The following is a 22516-nucleotide window of genomic DNA, read 5'->3' as shown; positions in this document are numbered from 1 at the left end:
CATGTCCTTGCAAGCATGCACCATGACACTTGGGGGCTAATGTAAAGTCATTATTTGCTCACCTTATTGAAGACCCGACTGATCACATTGTAATGAGCCGGCCCTTGGGGGCTACCAAATGCTCTTATCAATGATTCAAGGTACACAAGTCTTAATCCGTTATATTCAAGGGTCCACTGCTCAGTTGGTAAAACACAAAGCTCTTAACCTTGTGGACGTGGGTTAAAGATCCATGGTGGAGTTACATAATATGATGTTATTTTCAATGAAGCATGATTATATTTATAAAGTCCCTGCTCATTATTGCATAATGACCCGGCCCTTGGGGGCTACACTGGTTGAAGTTTTGTGAGCATCAGGCAATTACAAGTCCCAGGTTGCTACACGCATGACAACCCGACACTTGTGGCTACATAATATGGAGTATTTAGTTTTTACTAAGTGACTGGGATGAACAACATGGATTTCTTCTTAAGTGGCAGTATTTATATTTAAGCAAGTCTTAAGCCATCACTTTGTTCTGCTCAAGACATGGGGGCTACAGGTAATATGGATATAAGGGAGAAAAATCTTCAAATTCTCAGTTTTGAATAAACCAGATTGACCCGGTGTCTGCAACAATCATAATCCAGTGTCATTAATAATGATGAACCGACGTTGGCAACAATCATGAACCGGCATTGGCAACAATCATGACCCAGAATTATCAGTTTTTATAACCCACCGATATGGGAAATTATAGCTTGGCAAGTCCTACATTTTCAAGCCGGCTGAATATCAGTTGAATATTTGAAGACCAATATTTTTGTCAAGTCAGAGCATTGAAGGCCGACCCAAATGGATTCTTTATTTACAATATTTATTTTACAAGAAAATTGATTATGAAGCTGGTCTATTGACTCCGATTTTCTAGAAGAAGGAAATGACAAGGACTTAAGGATGTTTAGGTGCCGGTTTACAAGAGTTCTTAACCCAGAGCACAACCTGTCAAATTGGTTCTTGTGTTTATTTTGCAGTCTAAGTTTACCATGGATAAATCCAAGCTAAACTTGGGGGCTAATGTCGGGGATATACCCCGCGGCGTAAACCGTCCGGAAGTATAACCCGGACGGACTTGGCGTTTCATTCGTAACCCGCCAGAGGATTGGCGACTTACGTGTCTGGCGGTTCACGAGTATGACGATTCACGAGCCTGAAGACTCATTGGTGACCCGGCACGTGTTTCAGATGGATGACAAGTCCCAAGGCCCAGAAGGCCGGATCATGTTATGGTGGGCCGGTTTACGAGGAAAGGTGTGAGGAACATTTATCTTACAAGGAGTTAAGACCTGGACTTGTATCCGGTTTGTATTAGAAGGTAGATCAGTCCTAGTCCTAATAGGACTCCACATGTAACCCACCCCTCTAACTTATATAAGGAGGGGCAGGGCTCCCCAAAGAGGGACAAGCAACAACCAAGAAGATAATCTCTAGGGCTAGACACAACTAGGAGAGCCGGTTTACGGCGGCTCCCTCATGATCATAATGAGACCTAGCCACAAACAACATGTAGGGCTATTCTGGATGATGTTTCCCGGGGCCCGAAGCTGTCTAAACCCTTGTCTTGTGTTGCGTCTCTCGATTCTGCTCAACCCCTCTCAAGCTACCACATAGATGCGTTGGCCTCACGACTAAGTCCTCACACTAGGACATCTGCCATGACAATTCAACGACAGTTATGGTGCCAATATGGATGATGAGGATTGGAACACAGATCTCCCTTTGTGCAGTTCCACCAAAATGAACCAACTATTCCATTCTGACATTCCAGTTAAACAGCACAAAAGTCACTTCTTTTAAGAAGTGTTTTGTGCAGTGCATGAAAAGGTCACAACAGCAACCAGGTGAAATGGATATCCATGTTTGCACAAATAGCTACAGAGGAAACAGTCAGAGTCTCGAACAATTACATGCAAAAACATTTGGCTAAACTTGTCATGGCTTCATTTTACCAGGGGCATTAGATTCAGAACAGCTAAATATTTGGTATAAGGGTATGGGACAGTGGGTGCGCCAGCAGTCTAGCACCATGTACCTAAACCGAGGCATAAAGTGGTGATTCAGAGTTTGTTGCCCCGAGAAACAAACATCCAAGAAACATATCTGGGTTGGTCCCATTTTTGTTCACTCTAGCCACCTACTCCTATGTTTTTTTGGAAAATGGAGGCGTGCCCCCGGCCTGCGCGTATGTATGCGCTCTTGCGTCTGTACTGATGTTCAAAAAAAATTTAATGATGCATGCAACCATCTTATGTGTGGATAGCAAATCTAGTCCTGGTCATACCATTGTGTACAACGTTTCCCCTATATTTCCCTTTTCGACCAATAGACCGGTTGGATGACCAGTCTGTGCTACTTTCACCCCCTTATCCTTCCTGTTTGTACCAAGTCTGATGTACATACTAAATTCCCCCGCCCCCACTTTATTTCTTGTTTGAACCAAGTACAAGATTTGACTCCATGAAGTAGCTTTACCTCTAACAATAGAAAAAAATGTGTCGTTGGACCATCCGATCGAGAGGGGCTGAGAGGTAGAAAATCATGCACATGCAGCGATGTAGCAAGCTGGGGAAGTAGAGCTAGGGTGGTTTCGAAGGAAGATATACCTAAAGGTCATCGGGATGTGGATAGGTGGGCAGCGGGAGGCCGGATGCTCCCACACTAGGGCAACGACGAAGGGTTCGGAGGACCTCCCACGCTGGCGCTCAGCCAGAGATAACGGTGCGACCGACGGTGGGTCTCCTCCCTCGCTGTCGATGACAGCCTAAATGCTGCCCCTCCCCACCTTCACCGGTGGAGGGGGATACGTCCGGATCTGTAACCAGCGGTGTGGATAGAAAGACAGTGTTTTTTCAAGGGATAAAGACAGTGTTACCACCGCTATCTTGTTTAGGTCTGGAGAGGATGAGTGTGTGAATAGCGCAACCCTAGCAAGCAAGCACGGGGCTCTGGCCTATATATACGTAATGGGGTAGTTTTCCTTTTTCACTCCATAAAAACAATCGTTTAAAATTGTGTACGTGCCAGGTCGCCGTTTTTTTGAGTTGTTGATTGTTTTTTGAGATAGCTACCCGCTTATTCCAAGTGGTGTTACGGTGTGCCAGGTTGCACTTTGTAAGTCTGGTACAAGACCCTCCATTAAATGAATAACCACCCCTCGTAAAATTTGTGAACAAGCCCACGGCTAAAATTATCGGAAACATGGGCTGCCCCAACATGCATTATTATTTATATTTTCTATGTGGCAGTATCCTCAGAACAAAATGTGAGATTACAATATTTATTGGCCCCTTTGTAACTAGTGTGAAATTTTGACCAAAGATTTAACTGACAAAATGTTAGTGCATGTTAACAGAAATTATATCGCTTGATTCATATTTGAACATAGTTTTCAATTATGTATTTTTTTGTGACATGCATGCACATTTGGTTAGTTAAATTTATAGTCAAAATTTGGCAAGGTGCATTAAATCAAAACATGCAAGTATCAAAAGGAGAGTCAGGGCATGCATGCATGCGGTGTAATTAATGCATTGGTAAACGCAAATTATTGAAATATATCGAGTGCAGTGCGTTGATGTGTCACGTCAACTCGTACAGGACCGAGAAGTTTGATTACTACAACGCCCTCTCCCTCGCGCACCTGCCTTTGGCTGCATGACAGGAGGGCCACCCACCTATTGGGCCCACCTATCATACACGCAAAGGCAGGAGCAGTAAGTCAATGAAGCTGCGTCCCTCCCTCGCCCATGACCGTGGTGCCTGACATGACTAGGAGAAGTTTTCGTTCGCTACACTCTGCCCCTCCCGCATGCGGTGGACATGCAACAGTTCAATCGGTGTCAGATGGCCAGAAGCAGACTGTAGTACTCCTCCACTGCAGTAGTATTCCATCATTGTTCGACTTCCTGAAGAGGCAAAGACCCAAGCGCAGCCCGGACGCTCGTGTGGCAGTTTCATGTGTAGAGTAGTCTAGGATAGCGTGTACCGTGCATGTAAGCTTAAAATCATTGGGATCAGCTCCATGCTTTTTTTGATTAAAATAATCTTCTGGCCCTACCTATCATCCTGGTGATTGTAGTTTGCACGTTCATCTGGTCAAGACAGGAATGTGTATTTTAATTTGTGGTGGGGTAAATGTTAGAGGTTGCAGCATATATAGAGTATACAACAAGCTATCCCCCTCGCACGCGGTGGACAGACATGCAGCAGTGGATTCAATACTATAGAAGTAGTAGTAACATCATTGTTCGTCTTCATGAAGAGGCGAAGAGCCAAGAGCAACCCGAACATGGCAGTTGCGAACGCTTGCCATAGTGTGTTTGGTTGCATTCTCATCTCAGCATAGTTGTTCCCTCTTCGTGCATGCTCATCCCAGCACCCCTCTTCATGCATGCTCCTAGTATATTTGTGTTAAGCTAGTCTGGACTATGCACACTTCATACACCCGACCAAAAATCAAAGCATATCACAAAGCATCCGGGCCCATGTGCCATCCACCAAATCACAGGGAGGTGCTATAGTCGAGACTCACCGGTCACCCCGGTGTGGCCGTCATGACCCATCATATCACAAAACGCACACCTTCACCAGCAGTGGTAAAGTGGCCTCGAAGTGGCCTCAAAGTTGGACTGGATGAAGCAACCATCATTTCACTGGAACACTCGTTGAAGCCCTTTCTCCCCTTTCTTGAAGAAAACCTCACTCCAGGCTACTCACTTCTGCTATTTTTCTTCTGTATTGATGAAGGAAAGGTGGGCGAACCAGTGATGCTACTATATTTTCATTACAAGAATCTTCTTTTTGCGAAGCACCGACCGATTCTCACAGCCTATTCATTTTCCGTTTTCATTGTGATTGTGGTTTCCTTTTGATTGCTTTTTGTTTGTCAGTTCATTGATGGATCCTGGAGCACTAGGCAAAGATTTACCGGCAGATAACCCACTTGAGACAGCACTCTCCAGGAAGCGAGCACCGACCAACGAGTTGACCATGTTGGCGGGCCAACCCATGGAGACGAAGAACTCCAAGAAACAAGCACTGGCCAAAGAGTTGATGACGTTGGCGGACGAACTCCTCAAAGAAAGTTGGAAGAACGGCAAGGGCCCCACCGTTCCTACCCCAGAAACTCTAATGGCCACCTATGCGAGGCTCAAGGCCGAGTTTGAGGAGATAGTCGCCGTTGAGAAGCAGTATTCCACTGGCAAGGTGATGGCCCCCATCGAGGACGAGGAGATGGACCCCAGGAGGGATGAGATCCCCCGGTGAGCTGCACAAGGTAAAAAATAATGAATTACCATAGTTGTGCAGGTGCCGGTGGACGTCCTTGATGATTCCGATGTCACGGCCCATCCTGTGGACAACACCCCAGAGATCGTTTTTGATGTCGCGGTCTGTCCTGTTGACATCGCCCTAGAGATCGATTCCGATGCCGCTGTCCATCCTGTGGACATCGCCCCAGAGATCGATTCCGATGTCGCGGTGGACTTCACCCCAGAGATCGATTCCCATGCCGTTGTCCGTGTTGTGCTCATTGCCCCAGAGATCGATGACAAGAAATAGTTGGTAGCGCTAATCCTTCAGGGTACTTTGCATTGTGTTTAATTACCAGAACGCTGTGTGTTATCAAACCATCCTAGGGATAGTGCACTATCCTGTGTGGGCGGTACTTGCTACTTTTGTTTGATAGTGAATCATGCGAACCCTCTTCGAGTTGGGGAAACAGATGTATCCTCACCAGCTTTTGATGTAATATATGGCATGCTGAGATGTAAGTTTGAATTGTTTATGATATCAGTAGGGCTTGTTTGATGATTCTTGGTGTTAGTAGGCTAGCTATCGTGCGAGCTATAGTACTTGCAAAACACTCACCAAAGAGAAACGTTGGGGCTAATGAGCTCATGGTACGCTTATACTGATCCGTCATCGATCGGCCAATAGCCCAAGCTCCTAAAATTGTAGGCTGAGCGATCAATCAGACAATAGTCGACACGGATACATTCATGCCTCATTTGGTTCATAGGGTAGGAAAATCATAGCAAAAGTAGAGAGACGTACACCACAAAATCATAGCAGTAGAGAGACGTACTCCGTCCGTTCCAAAATAGATGACTCAACTTTGTACTACTAACTTTTAAATGGAGGGAGTACAAATCCTAGGCAGGCTAGTTTGGCCTAGTGGGTTTCAGTGATATGACGTGGTACAGTGTCGTCTAGTCTTTGAGTGTGGTAGCAGTACTTTGGGTACAGTAAGTTTTCTTGAAGAAGTGGAATTCAACGAAGTCATGATGGTTCCTTCGTTCGACCAACTTAGAGCATGGTTAATAAGTAAGCCTGTTGCTGGCTATATACCACTGCCATGTCACTTGAAGCCTTCATAAGAGCCAACTAGTAGGTTGGTCGTAATGGAAGTATCATAAGCGGTATCATGCATGGCAACTAGACTTTTTGGATGATGTGACACACAATTAAATGAGGAAAAAGAGGGTGTGGTATCATATCATGATACCGTATCATATTAAATGTTGTACTACTTTGTGTCATGCATGGCAATTAATAAGGCCACCTAAGATACTAACTTATGATACTATGCATTATGGAGGTAGTATCATATACTAGTATCATGCATATGATACTAGTATATGATACTCCCCATTACAACAAGCCGCATAATAGATGGGTTGTAAACTAACTACTGGTATTTAATGCTTGCATGTGAAAGAAGGAAACAAGACACAAGCTCATTGGTGGAAAGGAGAGGAGCGCAGGCTCACACCGCTGCATGCGGGTTGCATGCATGCTTGATTTCTTGTTTCCTACGCTCAATCATTGAAATCCAGAACAAAATGATGAGGGCGGTGCTTTCCCGTGGGTTAGGCAGGCTAGTTGGAGTGATATGACGTGCTACAGGGCCGTCCACTCGCTCCATCTTTATGTAAGCAAGAGTCTACACTCTTACATGGGAGGAGTGCGAAACACGGAGGATCTGATTTTGATCAAGGGATAACTGTTCCCTGCGAAATAATGGAGCACTGTTAGCGATTATAGCATGATAGTTAGGCCATCTCCAGTGCTGGCCCTCAAATTTACACCGGCATCTGTTCGAGGACACTGATGGATGCCATCCAATGCTTCCTGCATACCTTTCAACAACTATATGAACTAACCCCACGAAATTCATGTAAACAAAGCAAATTTCAAATTAACCGGATGAAATTCATTACATTTCAAAAAGTTTTCCTATAAAATGGATGGAATTCATTACATATTTCGCACAAGCCATACTAAAACCTACTGTAAACCTAATCTAAACGATCGCCGATGCCCGACCACCATGTCCGACCATGAACCCGAGAAAGCCGGCCATTGCCTTTGCCTCCCCTTCATCCGCCTCGATAACCTCCTCCTCTGGAGCACATGGTTTTGAAGATTTCCGCCTCCACGTCGCCGTCAAGCGGCTAATCGGCCGCCGATGTTTATCCCACCAAGGTTGGCGTCGACTGAGTGGAGGAGCGGTGGCCTTCCTGGGACCAGAGCGGCAATGACCTACCATGTACTACTCTTCCTCGTTGCCGGCTGCGCCCGCGCAAGCGCGCCGGCTTCGTGGTCGTGGCAGCGGAGGGCGACCGGGGAGGGGGGGGGAGCCGGCGATCTCCTTCGTCTGCTCCTGCAACAATATGTCCAAGAGAGCTTTGGAGCGCGCCCGGAGCGGAGCCGCCGATATCCTTCGTCTGCTCCGGCGACAGTATGTCCAAGAGAGCTTTGGAGCGCCAGGAGGCCATGGTTGGATTTGTGCCGACAGAAGGAAGGGACCGGAGGAGAATGAGTGTGGGTCTTTGGCTATGGCTGGGAGCTGGGGCTCAAGTTAATATAGCGGGCGAATGGCAATGAGCCGTGGCAGACGGATGGACGGCTGGCGCCGGAGTAGGTTCCTCGGCAGCCGCGTGTCATTAATGTGGGCGGCGGACGGTAGGATAGCAGTGGTGTCATTAACGCAGAACAGTCGCTTGCACCTGGATGCCGCGCGGGTGGCGCTCTCTCGGCTGTCGCGCTGCTGCAATGCCGGCGCCAGTGAGAGGTCGCATCAGGCATGAATGCGGGCGCTGCTTCAGTGACTTAACCGCAGGTGCGTTGGATCACTGACATGTGGGCCCAATGGGCATCTGGCCCGCATATCAGGGACACACCAACTGCACCTGCAGTTAAGTCCGGTGAATGTGGCATTGATGTTCTGGAGAGACCGTGACCGTTTCAGGCGGGAAGCACGCGCTAGCGATGCGAGGGGTTTCGGTAGGCCAGGGTGGTCAGACACTGGCGTGGTGGTAAAATGTGAACTCATTGATGACGAGCCTTTGAAGCATATGCGGCACATATTAACAACCAGGCATCCATGTAACCGCTCTTGCCGCCATCTAGGCTTCGACGACCACCATTAGACACCACACAACCATGCATAACTTATGAATAATGGACGAATCGATCAGACACACACTCGTGTGCAGTGGCACTATGATCGGTTGCTCACAATAGTACATACTCCGTACCATAGTACCCTCTCTAGCTAGGCTGTTTTATAGATTGCCGTTGTGATGGACGACATACATGAGCAAGGCGCCGAGTCACGAGTATGACCGTTGGTGTTGAGCCAGGTGAATACATGCTCAGTGTTCGCGGAGGCCTCCAGCAAATGTCTAAACAGTAATGTCACGCACCGCCGGGGCGTGCAGGTGACGGGCTCGCCGTATACATTGCGCCATGTGCAGGACATTGGTTGAGAGGGCAATGTGCATGCATTAGCATGGCTTCACAGCATGAGCGTGAGTGTCTGGCTGTCTGCACGCGTACATGCTATTTGCCTCTATGGACGGTGTGCGCTAATGTGTCCACCACGTATAATATAAAAAAATTCGTTTGTGCATTTAATGCAAAGTATTTCATTTTCATTTGGTTGACGGGTGTGTGTTGCAACGACGAGTCTGTGGTTTGATTCCTCACATATGCATAATTTTGGTTTTTATTTCTTTCTACACTGATACGTAGGCCCGCATAGATAGATAGATAAAGAACACGAGCTGATGAGGCGCATGCGGACTGTTTAACTGGTCAACCAGACAAATACAGAGCTATACGCGAGCCAGTGGCCGTATAATCACCATATCTCGTATACAATGATCAAAGTGAGCTATTAAGATAAGTTCAATGACCGCCAATGCATTTTATTCGGTAATAAATGACCAGGATTGAAGGGGAATACAATTTTTCTTCGTCTTCTGCCCTTGAGCTCTTGACAAACCAATGCACTTTACGGTTGTCCGGCCACTCCACCCCAGAGCTGTTACCAAGCGTCGTTCGTGCCACCGCGCCGCACACTAACCAGTAAGGAAGCGATGGCATCCCGCCGCGCCGAGTTCCTCGCCGCCCATGACTGCACACAAAATGGTAGGGAAGCAATGGAATCCCGCCATGCCGAGTTCATCGCCGCTCGCGACCTCACACCTATGTGGGCGGAATTTGAAGCTACCAAGGACGAATGGGCAGTAGAGCAAGAGGCGGCCAAAGCCGCACAGAGGGAGCGGAAAAGTTAGAAAGTACTCAAGAAAAGAGAGGTCCGCCGCTGCAAGAATGAAGAGGACGCACACACTGTTGCGGAGAGGTCGGCGGAGATCCAAGCAAGGTGGGGTGTCACCGACAAAGCCGGGAAGGAGAACGATGGCGTTTGGCCAACATGTGAGAAGTAGTAGTACCAGTAGTTAGTGTGTGTCTGTGTCACCCATACATTTGTTTACTTAACTACGAGCATGTACCAGTACTACTAGTTACTACTGTAGTTTTTAGAGCAAATTACCAGTACATTAGCCTAGACTCAATGGAAAAATTCCTATCCTATGCATCAAATGGCATCTCTTTCTCTATAGGAATTGAGGTGCATGTCATCTCACTTCCTATGATTTTCATATTCCTATAAAATTCCTATCCTATGAACCAAAGGAGGCCTCTGCTAGAGTAACTACTATAGCTAGCAGTATTGCTGGTATAGTAGTTTTCTTCAAGAAGCGGAATTCAACGAAGTCATGATGGTTCCTTTGTCCGAGCAACTTCACAGTGGGAAAGGTTGGGCCTGTAATTTGACGGCTCATTAGTAATTATTGCCGCGACGACCGGGGTGACTCTCGCTTGGAGTTCTGCGGGCAAGACAAGTGGAACAGGATGGTCGACATCCCACATGTCGGCGAACGGAAGTATTCTTTCCGATATCGAGGAGCAAGGAAACCGCGTGGTATAGTATCACTGCTGATTTATATTTATTTCTTATTTCTGATGAATTCTAGCGTTTTAACTCTTACGACGAAGGAGTGCCAAACACGGCACGTGCTGGATGTCCCACACGTCAGTGAAAGGAGTGGGACATGAACAACGTGGTAGAGCGTCTCCAGTTTTGGGTCGGAGACCACACGTAGTAGTGCTAGTGGAATGAACAATACAAAGTGCGACCCGGAGAGAAAGGCACATCTAGTTGCAAGGTCTCGGGGCATACACGTAAAAAAAATATAAAACCTAATATGTGCTTCCAAGTAATATAGTAGTAGTAGAGTACTTAGGCACGTACTCCATAACATCACCGGGCATTGCACGTACAACATTTAGTGGTAGTAAGAGACAAATGCCTATATGCCACGCATGTTCATACTATTTGTGCCTTTCTACTTCACTTACCACGCTACATTACTCAGGTTCATATGTCCACTCCTGGGTACATGTCCGTCTCGTAGTTCCAGTCCCACGTGTTCTTCATTGATGCAACGATCCATAACTGTGGGCAACGGGAGTCCATATCATCGTAGTTAGTGTGGCTCCCCATGATGGAGACTCATCCAAACTATGGCCAGCCTCGACGCGGAGCAGTCGCATGCACCGGGAAGCGACGCTCTCTCAGCCGTCGCACTGCTTCAGAGCCGGCGCCAGTGAGAGGTCGCCTCCGCTCTGGCCGGGCACTAATGCGGCACTGACGTTCCGGGGCGACGATGACCGTTTCACGCGGGAAGCACGCGCCGGCAAGGGAGGGTTGTTGGGTCAGCTAGGGCGGTCAGACGCGAGCGTGGTGGTGGTATTGGTTTTGAACCGTTTCAGGTGTAGTACAGGTAGTTTGCAAAACTACTCAATTATTGCACTCAGTTTCCTAAGAAAATGTGGTAAAAAATGTTACTCCGCAGCCTGCTTCCCTTCTCCTTCCTCTTCCACCGCCCGCGCATGTCCGCGGGAAGCGACCGGTCAACCCTTATATAGGAGTGCTAGCAGAAAAAGATGCATGCATGAACACTAAAATTTCCAGATTAAAGCGCCGCTCTGGCGGGAGTATGGCGTATGTCGTTACCTTCGGCCGGGCCATGGCTACCAGGCTATGACGACCAGAGAAGAGGCGGCGCGAGGGGAATGAATACAACTAATGTTTGGGTTCGCCATCCGGATTAAATAAATGCGCACCATCACATGTACCTGCGGGTGGACAAATTGTAACATACGTGTCGGTGTCAAAACCAGCGGATCTCGGGTAGGGGGTCCCGAACTGTCCGTCTAGGATCGATGGTAACAGGAGGCATGGGACACGATATTTACCCAGGTTCAGGCCCTCTTGATGGAGGTAATACCCTACGTCCTGCTTGATTGATATTGATGATATGAGTATTACAAGAGTTGATCTACCACGAGATCGTAGAGGCTAAACCCTAGAAGCTAGCCTATGGTATGATTATTGTATATGATCTATCGACTAGCCTAGCCTCGGTTTATATAATGCACCAAAGGCCTAGGATAACAAGAGTCCTAGCCGAATACGCCGGTGGGGAGGAGTCCTTTTCTTGATCACCAAGTCTTGTGGAATCTTCCATGTATGTGGCAACTATCCGAACTGGCCCATGAGTATACGGCCATGGGGGTCCTCGGCCCAATCTAACAGACCGGGAGACGACGTGGTGAGTACCCCCTAGTCCAGGACACCGTCAGTATCCCCCTAAACCGGTCTTCAATTTAGGTATGCTCCTCGATTCTTTCAAACTGTTCTTCATCTTCGGTTGTCGGTCTTGAAAACTGGTTCAACAAATCTTCTTCTCTTCGATCTTGAGGATCGCCAAAAATGCTTTCGACGAGTTTATACGTCGGGTATCCGAGGAGCCCCTTTAAGTTTCTGGCCTTTATCAATGCCTTGTTATTTTTATGCCACAACTAGGGTTTGAAGTTGTTCCCGGGAGGCAGTGTCCTCTTGCGTCCAAGCTCTAATGCTGGACTGCATTCGAGGTATCTTTTGCAGCCGAGCACCAATGCCGGACTACTTCCGATCTCCAACGCCGAAATGTATCCGAGATCCAACGCCAGACTGTATTCAAGCTTCAACGCCGGACTATATCCGAGGTGTCATAAATCACCTTGGTTCAAAAAGGTTGAAGGTGTTTAGCCGAGCTTAACGCCGGAAATGCCCTCTCTGGAGCCAGCCACTAGCGCCCGAGCTTTATGCCGGACTGCTTCCGAGGTGGTGCACCACCTCGATTGTGGGCCAATTTTTTGTCAAAATTTTTTATTGGTGGAATTTATTCTATGCCGAGATCTATAGCTAGTAGCCCTCAAGGTGTGTATCGGTCTAAAACCCGAGATGCACCTGAAGGATGACATAAGACCGCTGATCCCAGTAGCTGCCGAGACTCAGGTTGATTTGCAAAATCGGTCTGAGGATAAACTCCTAGCTTGGCAGAATACTTCGGGACACAAAAAGCGGTGTGTAGAGTCCTCGAGACTCAGGTTGGGTGCGGCCGACCAACCTGAGGATCATAATCTCCTCGAAAACTATATTGCACTTAAATTTTCTGCACTGGATTGCCCAATGCAGTAGCCCCCGAGACACTGTCGGGTGGCAACACCAGATCAGGGGATCGATACGCCCCTTTAATATTAGTAAATGATAATCCCGAAGCCTAGTAGCCCCTGAGCCTTAATGCGGGCACGGGTGGCTGAATTAAGGATCGATATCCAGAGTAAAATCACAAATTATGTGTAATAATTCTATGTATCCAAGTACTTTACATCATTAATGCCCGGATCCACATTGTACAAAACTTTGTTGACCGACCATCGGCTTCCACCTCCTTGGCCAGTAGCCGAGGAGTGTTTGTCCTACTTTATAAAGCCTTTATGAGGGCAAAGATTTACGACAAACAAGGCAATCTGGCCATATGATTTTATAAACAAAGGTATGTAGAGAGATATGTTATATTACTGTTTAACATAATAAATGTCTTCCAAAGAAAATAGTCCCGCTATCGGTTCCTTTCTTTAGGTTGTCATGATAAGAATGATCATGAAACCTCAGCTCTAATGTAAGAGCAAAATACTGAGGATTTTGTTTGGGAGGCCAGTTACTAGCCCCCGGTAGTGTTCGGCGACAGTCGAGGTCAAGCCGTAAACACTTCGGCCAATGTTATGAATGGCCCGTCATTTAACACAGTCATCGGATCGCTGACCAGTTTATGCTTATTGCGACAGTCAGTTTCGGCTTTCTCCACTGAGGTGCTTAACCATGTGAGCTGGAAGCACAATCGCAGTGGTCCTCCCTTTGCACACATAGCCGAACAAAGTGGAACGTAGGAGGCAAGCGCAAGAGCCGGGCAACCCAACTATTGACCGAAGACACAATTCGAAACCGATGCATATTTAGCAATATCCGAGAATGTTTTTGCCGAATCTGTAAAGGTGTCCGGCGTTGCACTGCGAGACTTGTGCTGAAAACACACAAATAGTCTAAAAGTGCCATAGGCTTGGAAAACCGAAAAACTTCAGTAAAAACTTGACGTCCGAACAATATCAAGTGTTCGGTGCCAATCCGAAAATTGGTCTTAGAAAAAAAGAGTGCTTCTGTCGTGCTTTAACATGTCACATCCTATCTCAAGACTTCAAGCGGGTCAGCCTACGGCTTCAACCTCCTATCCCGAAGGCGGAGTACTTCTCATTAGGCTAGTTTAGCAAACTAAACTCTGGCGGCTTTGAGAGAGAAATTAGGCTCCCCGGCTAGTGACCACACACTCATGTCGAAAAAAGGAGTGATGAATAATAATAGTAATAAAAACTTTGCAACAACTAAGAAGAAGAACACTTACTATAAAACGGCTCATATAAATTTAAGAGCCCCCAAGTGACTTGGGTAAAAGAATTTTATGTATAGTGATTGTATGTACCGAAGTACTAATATCATATCTTTGTTCACCCAAACTTTAAACGCGTCTTAACTGACCGTCGGCTTCTCCCTCTTTAGTCAAGGACCAAAAAGTGTTATGTACTCCACCTGTCGAGAATATTGACAGTGTTCCCGATAACCAGGCAACCGGGCCATAGGGATGTAACAGACAAAGCGCGCTCAGGGAACTTATGCTATATTATAGACGAAGTGTAAGAAGCATCTTCGAAGAAAATAGTACCCGCACCGATACCTTTCTTCGGTGCTCATTATTACTATGAGACTTATGCAATAGATTTTTTGTACTCATGAGTTCCGTTGTGTGCCGACCATGATTGAAAATAATAAGAGCGCTAGCTTTCGGCTTCACCCAGTCTGAGGTCAGAGCTCGGAGGACCCGGTTGTGACAATCGCAGAGGTGCTCCCTTTACTCCCTAGCCGAACAATCGGGAACGTAGGGGTAAGCACAGGAGCCAGGCAACCCAGCTTGCAAATCGCTTAAGTCAATATGGTGCATATTGTGGCATAATACACGAACAAGGAATGAAGCCGTACAAGTATAATCATATGCAAGAGGAAAAGCTTCATAAAGGAAGCCCCCAAATAAACGGGGTATTTGAATTTGTGCATCTCAAACATAGTTTGGACAAGGAAATTTTTTACAAGCAACTTTTTTCCAAAAAAGTATAATGCTTGGTCGAACCGAACACAAGTTAAAATTTTAAAACTTTGAGCATGAAGGAAACTTAGCTGGTTAATGTGTTCAGTATTGATGACGCGGTCCGAGCTTGATGCATGACAAGGTTCCATCCCCCAAGCCGGTCCCGAGGTGGCGGAGCAAAGGGCTCGGCACTCCGAAGTGGTGACATAGCATGGTCAATGCAGGCCGGCAGAGTGATGCCGAAGTCCCCGGCATGGGGTAATGAAGTGTTGACGAAGCCCCCCGTCCAGCCGAGGTGACGTGGTATGTCAGTACGCCGAGTTGACGATACTGCCCAACCCGGATCATTTTCCTGTGCACAAAAAATAGTGCAAACCGGAGATAATAGTAATGATAATAAAAAAATGTTGCATAATAAATAATTTATGCAAAGTGGGTAATAAAAGAAATATGGCCTGGCGCCGAAGTCAATGTCGATGCAGGGCGTCGGCGTGATGCGGTAAAGGTGTGGCAAAGCCTGAATTCACAGGTCGCTCCGAGTTCCGGATGCGGCGTTCGCCAGACTATGTACGGAAACTGATCGAACCACCAGGCGACCGTCGTTAATGCGGACATCATTCGATAGACCTGTGTACAGGAACAATACAGAGTAATAATTTCTTGGGAAAAATAAACTCCAACAAGCAAAAATTACTAGGATTTATTGCACCTGGTTTATTTGTTGTAGCAATCCGAAGAAAGGTGACTCCCAAAATTGGAACTCGATCCGTACACATATTGCCTGATGGGCGATAAAGCGACGGCATGGCGATGCTGGCAAAGGTTGGCTTGTGGAGGCAAAGCCCTCGGTCCAGGCAACGTGACGAAGCTGGTCGGCTAGTGACGCTGAAGTCTCCAGAGTAGGTTGATGAAGAGATGGCGAAGCCCCTGGTCCAGGCGAGATGTCGAAGCATCGATGTTAGCCGATGCTTCGAAGTAGGTCGGCATGATGGACATCGGCTTGAAGAAGCAATAGTGCGGCCCTTCCGATGCCGGTCGTGACGTGGTCGATGCCAGCTTGATGAAGTGACCATGCGGCGATGCCGGTGTGCCCGCTCCATGTAATCTATGGGGCGGCGATGTTGGTGATGATTTATCCTTCGCGATGTTGGACTCTTGTTCGGCTTGAGGAGATGATGATCCGAAGAAGTTGAGCTCGGCTCAACAAAGTGACGACGTGTCTAGCGCAGGTCGGCAGCCTTGGAGCAATATTGCCGGACTGGTTTGACACCAGCATGATGATGACGATGACCTCACGGGATGCTTAAAAATTTACGGGCACATGTTTAAAAACAACGCACAATACCCTAGAAGAGAATTCCTCTAAAAAGGTTGTCCAATATCACGTTCATAAAGAAACATGAATTCGGGTCGGGTCCGTATTTGCGCAGAAAACGGGTCTGAAAATTGGTCCACTCATCGGAAGGTTCCCGAAGTTTGAACCGCCGGATCAAGCTGAAATTTGGAGGGGTGGTAGATATGGGAATTCCAAAGTAGATGAATGGTTGGACCTTCCAAAAGACCTCCGAGCTGGGCTCTGGAGACCACGCCCTAAACTCGTCCAGATTCCCGTCCAGATTTGACAGGGCTCTGGCATATCATAGATTGTCTGAGATTCCTCCATCGGAACTCGACAAAATTTTGCATGGCTGTTGTAGACCTAATTCCGCACTATTCCACCGAAGCAATCGTCAAACCGACGCTCGAGGAGGTGGTGACAGCGAATACAAGTTCGCTGTCCATAAAAATAGCACGGCCGCCCGAGGGCAATGTTGACGTTGAGCCCTCGAGCTCCATGGATGACTCCTCTATGATCATGATAGAGATTAGAGTTTATGTTGAAGAAGGCCCCCGTACGAACATGATGATCGGAGATGGAGCATGGTCCTCGGTCGAGCCAAGGTGACCAGTCGAGCAGGCGACGAAGATGCCGGCATCGCAGTTGACCTGCGGGCGAGCCATTGATACTTTTGCCGATCACACAGCGGAACTCTCAATGAAAGCACCAATGTCGGTGTCAAAACCGGCGGAAATAGGGTAGGGGGTCCCGAACTGTGCGTCTAGGATCGATGGTAACAGGAGGCAGGGGACATGATGTTTACCCAGGTTCAGGCCCTCTTGATGGAGGTAATACCCTACGTCCTGCTTGATTGATATTGATGATATGAGTATTACAAGAGTTGATCTACCACGAGATCGTAGAGGCTAAACCCTAGAAGCTAGGCTATGGTATGATTGTTGTATATGATCTATCGACTAGCTTGGCCTCGGTTTATATAATGCACCAGAGGCCTAGGATAACAAGAGTCCTAGCCGAATACGCCGGTCGGGGAGGAGTCCTTGTCTTGATCACCAAGTCTTGTGGAATCTTCCATGTATGCGGAAGCTGTCCAAACTGGCCCATGAGTATACGACCATGGGGGTCCTTGGCCCAATCTAACAAATCGGGAGACGACGTGGTGAGTACCCCCTAGTCCAGGACACCGTCAATACGTGTCTGCTTAAGTGGGCGTCACGTAACTGGTGTGTGTGAGAGATTCTGAGAGACAGAGTGCATGTGTGCGACTCTACTCTTCGGACATGTACTCAACCTTTTGCATCGGGATATAAGTATAATGGTATTACAATTTAGCTAGTGATTTACGTGGCCATCTTAACGTGGTTGTGTAAAAAAATGTCACTTCCTGCTCATGATTTGCGTTATATAATTACTAGCAAGATGCTCGTGCATTGCACGGAACATCAATATGCATTTTTTACAAAACACCTGTTGTGATTGACCCATGCAGGAGTAATCCCATGTGTAAAAACTAATGATATCTCGAGAATTTTATCGAAAAGCTGGTATCTCAACAATTTCATCGAAAATAATGAAAGATGAGAGATAAGGTGAGGAGGAGTGGAGCGTGGTGGTGACTGGTGGTCGGACTGCGCGGAGCCATGGGGATGGACGGCTCCGGCAGGCGGCAGCGGCCTCCATGCTAGATTGTTCCAGAGACTTCCTTTTTTAATTGCTCAGCAATGAGGTTGTGGGAGATAAGGACGATGAACGAGGCAAGGCCTTGTTTGTAAATGTGGAGAGAGGTGCGGGTATCTTTTGTAAAATTGTCATAGTTTGCTTTCTATCCGCCAGATATAGATTGGATGGTCTATATTACAAGATGGCAGGCACACCATCATCACCAACTCGTTTTTTATAAGAGTGGAGATGATAAGTTTGCTAACTACTAAAGTAAAGTGGAATTTGTCCATGTTATACAAGTAAATTAAGGTGATTGCTTATCATACGGGTAAGGTTGCATGAAGGGTGGTAGGAACAAATTTTTAGCATGTGTGTGTGAGATGGAGTCTTAGTGTGTGTGTGTGGGGGGGGGTGCGTGTGTGTGTGTGACGCGGGGTCCTCGGTGGCGGATGTAATTTAAGTGTGTGTGGCTTCATCATAGTGTATGACAGGGGCCACCGACGAGGGGGTGTGAGAGAGAAAAGGCCCGTAGAGAGGGAAGAGAAGGCATGTGCACGTGAGAGGAGTTGACATCGAGAGAACGTGTTTGTTTGAGAGACACCGAGGAAGACTACTATATATCGATGGTGCATGTAGGCAGGAGTTAAATGAAGGGATGGTCTGATTGGTTTCAGGGATATAGGGGAAGAGTGAGAGAGAGGGGGGTAGCTAGAAGGAGATTGTCAAGTGTGAGTGTGTGATTTACCCATACAGGCGGAAGTTATGTGCACACAACAAGAGAACGATTCAATGTGGCGTTAGGGTTGAGGGTAATTAACTATGTATGGAGACATAGGAGACCTTGAACGTGCATGTGCGAGAGGTATACATGTATATGTGGGATGTGTGTGTGTGAGCGCGCGCGAGCATGATCGAGATAAAAGAAAGAAGACATAAGTCATAAGATCAACGATATGGGAGAGATCGGTATGACAATATGCATGCATGTGAGAGTGCAGGGAAGAAGGCTCGATAATTGAGCATGTGTTTTTGTCTTTAAGAGATAGTGGCATGGGCTGGAGCATGCATCTATGGCGAGCAGAGGGAGCGAGACACAACGATTGTGCAAAAGAGATCAACCTATAAATGCATGTATGGAGAGACATATATAGTGTGGGTGATAGGAAGCAAGAGTGCGTGCGAGAAAGAACTATTGACGGAGAAACTACATATAGATACAGAGACAGAGATGCTAGATAGAGCGACATTGGCTAGTTTGAGTGTTGGAGATGACCGCTGGGTGGTTCGGAGGGTGAAGTTATGTGTGTGTGAGAGAAAGATAAAAATAGGGTACTTGACTGCATGTAGAGAGAAACATATATATTATGGGTGATAGGAAGCAAGAGTGAGGGCAAGAAAGAAGGTTGATGGAGAAACAGATAAATAGAAAGATAAAGATGCTAGCTAGCTAGTGTGTGTTAGAGATAGGAGTCGAGTGGATCAGAAGGCTAAGTTATGTGTGTGGGTGTGAGAGAGATAGAGAGTGGATCAGAAGGCTAAGTTATGTGTGTGGGTGTGAGAGAGATAGAGAGAGTGTGCATGTGAGTCACATACAAACAAATATCAGAGAGAAATGAGATCCCGAGAGACGGAGTTTTGTGTCTGCGAGAGAGAAAGATATTTCACAATGAGAGTGATAGCTAGTGAGACATATGAGGGAACGCAAGATATCTCTAGGGGAGAGAGTGTGTGTGAGCGACATACAAGAGAATGGTGGAGAGATATGAGACCCTGGGAGAGAGAGTTTGTGTTTGTGTGTGAGAAAGAGATATTTAAGAGGAATAGTAGTAGCTTCTCATATCTAAGGAGCTAAAGACATCTCTGTGTGAGAGGGGATGTGCGAGTGGCATACACGGGAATAGTAGAGAGAATTGAGACCCCGAGAGATGCGGTTTGTGTTTGTGTGAGAGAAATAGATTTCACATGGAGAATCATTGTTGGAGACACATAGCAGGGAGCGAGATATACTTAGAGAGAGATAGAGTGATGAAGGTCGAGGGAGAGAGTACCGTCAGTGTGTTGCGAAGATAAAAGATCATTGTCGACATACAGGTAGCACGAGAGATACCCGAGAGATGATGAACACGTATAGGTCTAGAGAGATACTCCTATATAAGCATGAGTGATAGCTATATGAGATGAATATCTGGATTAAAGGGGATTCAAATATTTAAACTGGAGATCACGACATCGATAATATCATAACGCAAATTGGTGTATGAAACATGCATATTCATTTGAATTTGGGGACACGTGTAATGTTATATAGTTTATCAATATTAGTTTTCCATAGATTCTTTAATTAGAGACAATGCATGATTTATATGCAATTAATGTCTAAACGGGATTACACTATATGTTGCATGTGTGAAACATATTATACATGTTTGAGAAGTAAAAAAGCCGCATGAAACACACATTAATTGGAGACAGTCAGCGAGGAATGCATAAGGATTTCAACATAAAGTGGTTTCAAATATTTGGAAATCCAAATTAAGATGGATACAACCTTATGAATCTGAGATCATGCTATTTGTAAACCATATTTATGTATAAAGGGTGTTGTGCTTTTAAAAGTATATATAAAAAATGACGTATATAGAATTTTATTCCAATCGCAGATGGATCCTGCTTGAAAAAAATAGAATACAAACTGGATTCGAATTGAGTTGGCACGGTAAACGTGCACTCTTGCTCTCCAAAAAATTGAACGAAGCGGGGAAAGTCGTAGTAACCGCCCGAAACCAAAATCCGTGAGATGGAAATTACTGCCTATCCCTGACAAGCCTATCGGCTCGATTTCTATAGGTTTCGATAGGGGTAGGTTTGTAATTTCACTCAAACATGACATAACCGCCTCTCACCCGGATTCATACACGATGGGCGCCAAAACACAGTGTCTCCTCGGCCGTAATCGACTCCCTCACCCATTCATACACGGTGGGCACCAAAAACAAACTCTCATCAGCAAATATTCGGTGTATGCGAGATTACCGTCCTATCCCCAACCGACTAATATTGCTGTGATGTAGGAAATTTTAAACGGGGGCTAAGTTCTTAAATTTTCTGGCATTTGAGACAAGCACTCCCTGAAGACATGGTTCCCCCCTTCCTCTCTCCCTCCATTTCCCCATTCGTACTCTGTGGGTGCCAAACACCATCTCCAACCCAGCCTCCTCCGTCCGCCACCCCATTCACCGCCGTTCTCCTCCACCATGCCGGAGCTGATACCCCAACGCCGTCATACATTACAAAAGATCGACCTCTCTCATCCACGACTTCAGACCGGGATCCTTGCATCCCGTCCTCTCGCTTCATCCCCACCGTCGTCCACCTTGCCGGCGCCACTCCTACGACCGTCTCATCCACCGCGCCCTGCTGCCACCATCTACCCTCCTAGATCTTCTTCCATGCTGCTGACAGACATCGCTACTACAGCACCATCAAATTCTTAGCAGATGCATACACGGTGCCGCACCAGAGGTGGTACTCTTTCGTATCTACTCAACTTATTTATCACAACAAGATAATAGATCGCCACTGCTTTACTCTGATTTCTTGTCCATCACATACTTGCTAGTTGAAAGCAAACATTGGTTACGAAGTTGCCTTTGTCCAATTTGCACCTTCAGATCGTCCATGGCATGCTCAACACTATACTCGCAATGCTTATGGTTTTCCCCTTTTATATTCCACACTAGTTAAATGACAATAGACTAAATTTCAAAATTAGGTCAGTCGATTTTTGAGAGCTCGCCGGAGTTCGCCGGTGTGAAGGAAGGGGCTCGGATGGGGACGGTGGTTGTGGGGAGGTGGGTGGTGGGGCCTCGCCGAACATAGAGAAGTCGACACGGGTAGGGTTGGGGGTGGGGGTGGGGTGGCGGAGGAACACAGGCGGTGGGGGCCTGTGGTTCGGCTGGCAGCCCGTGCGGTGTTCTGTATGGGAAGAATCAGAGACGAGGACGAAGAAGGGTTAGGAGACACAGAATCTTCATCCAACAGCCTGAAATGGTCGACTGACCCAAATGACAAATGTCACGCGACTTGCATGCAGACATGCAGAATATGCTTCCTCTTCTATTCTTTAACAAGGTCCTCTTCTATTCTTCTTTAGTAAGCATAGTATGTTCGTTGTTAGGAAGGGGAGCAGGAACATCTGCAGTCGACACCTCTATTGGGTTGGTTCTGCTAAATGATTTCGCACTTCGAATTGGTCTGCCATAATACCCCTAAAATGGCAGGAGTCGTGCGGTCTTTGATAGACTAAACTGATAGTAACAGATGTGCGCCTTTAGATGAATAGAGCTGGCCTGTAGGTGATCGATAAGCTGCATATTAGTAGCGGCAAACCCTATGTTTTCAAGCCAGTTTCGCTTTCCTGATTTATTTATGGTGGTTATGGTGTACCCCTATTATCTACACTACGATCTACCTACTGGCTCTGCGCTCTCGTTATCATGGTTTGGCAATAAACTTTCCATACGGTATATTATGAACCTATCGTCTGCCAACTATCCTTACATCTGGGCCCCCCAACAGGGAGCTTATTTTTTGTGTA

Source organism: Triticum urartu, chromosome 2A (genome assembly GCF_056163025.1).
Source record: "Triticum urartu cultivar PI428250 chromosome 2A, HENAU_Tu73, whole genome shotgun sequence".
Taxonomy (NCBI): Eukaryota; Viridiplantae; Streptophyta; class Magnoliopsida; order Poales; family Poaceae; genus Triticum; species Triticum urartu.
This window is presented reverse-complemented; position numbering follows the sequence as displayed.